Here is a 6,000-nt window from a genome sequence, read left to right as displayed (position 1 = left end):
GTGGGCTCGCATGATATTGTTTTTTTCCGATACCAAGGTACTCTGCAAACCTTTGGGCTACCATCAAAGGTTTGTTCATGAAGCCATCCAGATTTATAAACAGACATAACTTCAACCGAGAAGATGGATACAAATTGAGCAATCATTGGAAGGATGTTATTAACCAAGTAAAACCTTAACTGTTGATGGTTGTTCCATCACATCTGCCGGGTACTAGTCTATTTATCAGAGTTAATTTCCCTCCGCATCCCCAGCGTTCCCAGCCTTCCACTTGCAGCCCCGCCCACTTCCCCCCCAGCTTCACGTCCTCTCTCCCCTTAGCGCTCACGCAGCCCCCCCCCCATCCCCCTACCCCACTCCCCCCCTCCCTCTCTCTGACCTCCTTGCTTCTTACCTATCTAACCTCTTGCCACGGCAGCTCTCTCACCCACTGCATTGGCATTGTTACTGCATTCGCATTGTTGCTACATTGGCATTGTTTCTGCATTGGCATTGTTGCTGCATTGGCATTGTTGCTGCATTGGCACTCGTGCACCGCCCATGCTCCTGGTGCTGTTGATACACTTGGGATATGCCCATCCCAAACCCTGATAAACAGTTTGCCTTTAGAGGCTGACTCCTTTGCCTGATGATGACAGCTTGTGTTGTGATCGAAACGTCATAATTTATTTTATTTCTAACTACTTGACTTTACCGAAAAAAACCAAAGAGTATGGATTCCTGCAGTCACGAAAGCTTCAAATCAAGATTTACTAATTGGCTGTCGCATGGTGGCGGGTTTAACGACACATTTATATTTACACAATCTAACCCAACAAACCGTTATTATGGTATGAGAGGGTTAGGGCTGTAAAGTGTTATGGTTTTATTGGTTTAGGGGTTTAGAGGGTGAGTGGTTTAGAGCAGCGGTCCCCAACCTTTTTGGCACCAGGGACTGGTTTCGTGGAAGACAATTTTTTCATGGACCAGAGGTGGGGGGGTTCATCATTGGGTCTTTCCCCTGTTTCAAAGAAACTCTCCAGCGATGTTTGTTTTTTACTTATTTTCGGCTAGGGTTAGCTTGTGGGCTTACCAAAACTGCGCAGTGCGGGAAAGAGGCGCGGACGGAAGTGGTAAATAAAATGGGCAGGCCACGCGCGGATTAAAATAAGTGTCGGATTCTGACTTTTCATAAGGAGTGCGCAACCTAGATCCCTCGCATGCGCAGTTTACAGTAGGGTTCGCGCTCCTATGATAATGTAATGCCACCGCTGATCTGACAGGAGGCGGAGCTCAGACAGTAATGCGAGCGATGAGGAGCGGCTCGCCCACCGCTCACCTCCTGCTGTGCGGCCCGGTTCCTAAAATGCCAGGGGTTTTGAGGGTTTAGAGGGTTGGTTTTTAAAGGTTTAAAAGGTTAGGGGTTGAAAGAGTTAGAGGTTTAAAGCGTTCGGGGTTTAGTGGGTTAGAGTTTCAAGGGTAAAGGGGTTTAGAGGGTTAGTGTTTTAGATGGTGAGCGGTTTATATGGTTAGGGTTTTAGTAAGTTAGGTGTTTAGAGGTGTAGAGGGTTTATGGATTTAGATTTTTAGTGGTTTAGAGGGTTAGGACTTTAGTCGTTTATAAGGTTATGGGTTTAGGAGTTTAGAGATTTCGGGGTGTTTAGGGAACTAGGGATTAGAAGGTTATGGGTTTGAGAATTTTCCAGGGTCTAAAGGATTAGAGGGCCAGGGATGAGAGGGTTTAACACCTACACTCAACAATATTATCTGTAATAAAGGTTTTTTTTGGGTTAGTCTCCCAACACACCGGTGTCCTAAAGTAGAAACAAATCGGCATTTTTTAGTTACGTGATAAAATTTATGAATTGGCTGTCGTGTTGTGGCGGGTGTAACGACACATTTATATGAACTTACCCCAAAAACCCTTTATTATGGGATTAGAGAGTTACATGTTGAGAGGGTTAGTATTTAGGGTTATAGAGGTTTAGAGAGTTAGGGGTTAAAAGGTTAGGTGTTTAAGAGGATTGGGGTTTAGATGGTTTGGGATTTAGAAGGTTAGGGATTGAGGGTTTTAGAAAGTTACGGTTTTGAGGATGAGAAGGTTAAGGGTAGAGTTTTAGGGTTTAGAAGGTTACAGGTTTCGAGGGTTATAGGTTTAGAGGGTTAGGTGTTTAGAGGTTTAGCGGGTTTATGGGTTTCGATTCTTAGAGGTTTAGAGGGTTAGTAATTAAGGAGTTTAGGTTTCTTTGAGTCTAAGGGGTCTGTGATAAGATAAAAAAAATTGTTTAGTTTCATTTGTATATTTGTAGATAATTTGTATACCTCTCCTGTCGTGTTTTGTATTCTATTTTTGTTGTCACATTTTGACCCCCCTGACTGGACATCTGTGAAAAATATCTTTATTGCTCGTTAGATTCCTGCAGTACAAATACATATTTTTTATTCTTATTGGCCTCGAGTCTATGGATTTCGGTATAAGTTTTTGGGTCTCTTTGAATGGATAGATCTCTGTGAGGCTATGGGTCTGTGTGTGAGTCTATAAGGTCGCTGTGTGAGTCTATAAGGTCGCTGTGAGTCTATAAGGTCGCTGTGTGAGTCTATGTGTGTGTGTATTGCAGTGTGTGGATGTCTGTTGGAATCTATGGGTCTCTGAGTATGGATGCTTTTGTGAGTCTTACATGTGTAATGAGCGATTTCCGCGACATGTCGTGTAGAGGGTATTTCTTTTATTCATATACGTTCACAACACCGTATCTCTTACTCTGAATACAACACTGGATGTTAGCATCTCTACGGGCTACACACACACATGGCCGATCACTCGGCGTGGTTCCACCATCCGCGCTCGGCCAGGCCGCTGGCTGGTGGCGTGCCGGGGAGGGTGATGGAAGACGCAGGAGATGTTCCACGTGGTCGGACGACAAAGAGAGATGACGGCGAGCAGCGACACAGTCCGGACCCAAGAGTCCTTCTCCGCCCCCGCTTATATCACCGCAAGCGCGGCTGGGCTCCGCCACTGGCCACGCCCTATCGTGAAACCTTCGAGTGGGTTCCCGGAGCATCCCGGCCAGCCCCACCCATTACCTTTGGCCCAGATGCCTCTCCCTTTCGGATTGGATGTTGTTTCAGCGGTGCCCGTACCCGTGCTTCCCTTTTTGTAACCAGCAGGTGTCATCATGTCATTGGACATGCACAAATTGAACTTAAAAAGGGCATTGAGGGGTGCGGAATCAGAATTGAATATTAACTTCCTGTAATGTTTTATAATAATATATTTACTCCAGGAAAGCCACACTGAGTCATAGTAAGGTCCTGAATTGAGTTTTCTTTTTAAGATATTTCGACCAATGAATGACGAGCGCTTACACAAGTGGGGGGAAACCGGAGCACCCAGAGAAACTCCACGGTTACGAGGGGGAAACACTGTAAACCGTGGAGGGGATCGTCGTGGCGGGAGCTGGGCGATTGACAGCCGCAGTCGATCGCGTGGTGGAAACCGCGCGATGAACAGTCTCCTGGGGTCATTACACATGGATGAGTGAGTTTCTTAGTGAGTGACAGAGTGAATTTGTGAGTGAGTCCGTGAGTGAGTGGGTGAGTGAGTAGTGAGTAAGTTTATAAGTGAGTGGGTGACCGAGTTTGTATATGAGTGAGTGGGTGAGGGAGTAGAGTGAATGAGTGGGTAGGTGAATGATTGAATAATTGAGTTTTTGAGTAAGAGGGTGGGTGGTTAACTGAGTTTGTGAGTGCATTTGTGAGTAAATCATTCTTTAATGATTGGCTGAGTTGCTGAATGATTGACGGAGGGAATAAATGGAAAAAAATATTGAGTGAGCGAGTGACTGCTTGAGCAAGTGGATGAGCGAGTTTGTGACTGAGAGGTTGAATTATTTTCTGAGTGAAGGAGCAGGTTATTGAGTGAGTGGGCGAGTAAAACGGTCCTTTTATGAGTAAGTGAGTGTCTGAGCGAGTTGGTAAGTGAGTTTCCGATTGAGTGGCTGAGAAAATGGGTGAGTAAGTGAGTACTTTAATGAGTGAGTGAGTTATTGGATGAGTGAGTGGGTGAATGGGTGGGTGAGTGAGAAGGTGAGTTTTTGAGTGAATGGGTCGGGGTTTGTAGGAGTTTCTGAGTGAGTGGATGAGTGAGTGAGTTGGCCAGTGAGTGGCAGAGTGAATGTATGAAGAAATAGGTCAGTGAGTGGGTGCGGATGAGTGAGGGAATTATTTGAGTCGGTGGTTTGGTGGTTGAGTTAGTTTCTGAATTAGTGGGTGAGTGAGCTTCTGAGCAAGAAGTGTGAGTGAGTGTCTGAAAGCGAGTGAGTCTGGGAGCGAGTGAGTCTGGGAGCGAATGAGACTGGGTGCGAGTGAGTCTGGGCACGTGTCGTTGAGCAAGTGGATGAGTGGGTAAATGTTTGGGTGAGCGAGCATTTGAGTGTGTGAGTGGGTGATTTTCTGAGATAGTCTATGAGTGAGTGAGTGGGTGAGTGAGTGGCTGAGTGGATGTGTGAGTCGGTGAGGAATCGAGTGAGCGAGTAAGCTTGTGAGGGAGTCGGTAAGTAAGTGGGTGGGTGCACAAGCAGTGAATAAGTGGGTGAGCGAGTGGATGCGTCTCTGTGTGAGTCTTTGGGTCTCTGTGTGAGTCTTTGGGTCTCTGTATGAGTTGATGGGTATCAGTGTGAGTCGATGTGTATGTCTATGGGTCTCTGTGTGAGTCTTTTCTCTGTGAGAGTCCATTGTCTGAGTCTGTTTGTGAGTCTATGTGTCTTTGTGTAAGTATATTGTCTCTGTGTTTCGATGGGTCTCGGTGTGAGGCTATATGTAAATATAGGGGTCTCCATGGTCCCAATGCCTCTGGGTCTTAGCGTGAGTGAGTTTGAGTGTGAGTCTATGTCTCTCTGTGTGAGACTTGTCAAGACTTTTGGGCGACCCTGTATAATAACCAATTGTCTTTTGACTTTTGGGCCACCCTGAACAATAAATCAATGTGTCCTGACTTTTAGGCCACCCTGTACAATAACCCTATGTGTCTTGGCTTTTGGGCCACACTGTACAACAATAACCCCGATGTGCCATGACGTTTTGGCCACCCTGGACAATCACTCAGTGTCCTGACTTTTGGGCCACCTTGTAAAAAAATTACCTTATGTGTCCTGACTTTTGGGCCACACTCTACAATAATAACCCAATGTGTCCTGACTTTTGGGCCACACCGTACAAAAAAATAATGCGGGAAGGAATCATCCTTAGGTAATAAAGAAGTTTAGACAGACTCAGCTTCTTAATCAGTCCGGAGCTCCGGACTTCAGGAAGCCTCCAGAGAAAGATGCTGAAGGAAAGCGCTGGCGAGTTCACGAAGGATCGCAGCTTCCCGGGTCCGCTTGCAGGCTCACCTTGTAGGGGAAGTGTGGCCACCGAATGGAGAACTTGGGAACTGGTGAGGAGAGGGCGAATTGTGGGAGCGGAGCGCAGGGAGGGGCATGGAGGTCAGACGATCCACGGGAGGAGGCGAGTCGCGTCCTAATGCCTACGGGATGGAGGAGAGCACCGGGCTCACTGAAACGGGGGCTTCCATACAAAAGAATCGACGAGAATAAAAAAAAAAACAAGGAAAGAATCGAGCATGTTGTGAGCATTGATAGACAGTGAAGTATCCAGAGGCGTGAGAAGGGAGGCTTGCTACAAGGGGTAGGAGCGGTCCCTTCATCGCTCCTTCTTCTCTCGTGATTAGACTGCTCTTTCTCTCCATCGCGCCGCTCAATGTTTACTTTCAGCCGGAACGGCTCCGGATCGCTGCACTGGGAATTATTTTGCCACGCCACATCAATCTCTCTTTATTTGGTCCTCATACTTTTGTATAAACCTGTTTATAGACTTATAAGATTATGAGGACGATAATGAAACATTATTATGGAAAGGCATACCTTACACTCTAGTGGTAGTGCCTTACGCCGATATTTCCCACTCCGAGCCAGCCTACAGTAGCATCCTGGGGGGAATGTAGAGCGAGGAATGTAAAGCCCT

Source organism: Petromyzon marinus, unplaced genomic scaffold (genome assembly GCF_048934315.1).
Source record: "Petromyzon marinus isolate PM22_M1 ecotype Great Lakes invasive population unplaced genomic scaffold, UKy_Petmar_22M1.pri1.0 PM_Scaffold_30, whole genome shotgun sequence".
NCBI classification, from domain to species: Eukaryota; Metazoa; Chordata; class Hyperoartia; order Petromyzontiformes; family Petromyzontidae; genus Petromyzon; species Petromyzon marinus.
Note: the sequence above shows the minus strand (reverse complement) of the source record.